Raw genomic sequence first — 315 nt, forward strand, 5'->3', positions numbered from 1 at the left:
TGTTACTTGTACACTTGATAAAGGGGTATGAACCCCAAAACGCATAGTGTTGGTAAATAAAGTTGGTCTTTGGGATATTGATCTTTGGTGAGGCGCTGTTCCATACTGTCCTTACTTTCTTTGGTTCATCCATCTGGAGAAGGTTGGGAGTTCAGTCCTAACAAAATCGGTAGGTTTGGCTGACATTTATGTATTGCATATGATTAGCTTTACCAACTCAGATAATCTGTTTTAACCACTTGATTGTTTGCCTGGGGCAGATGATGGACTTCCCCATGGCTGATTTTACTACCATTAGTTGTGACTGGCTGCAGG

Source organism: Leptodactylus fuscus, chromosome 10, assembly GCF_031893055.1.
Source record: "Leptodactylus fuscus isolate aLepFus1 chromosome 10, aLepFus1.hap2, whole genome shotgun sequence".
NCBI classification, from domain to species: domain Eukaryota; kingdom Metazoa; phylum Chordata; class Amphibia; order Anura; family Leptodactylidae; genus Leptodactylus; species Leptodactylus fuscus.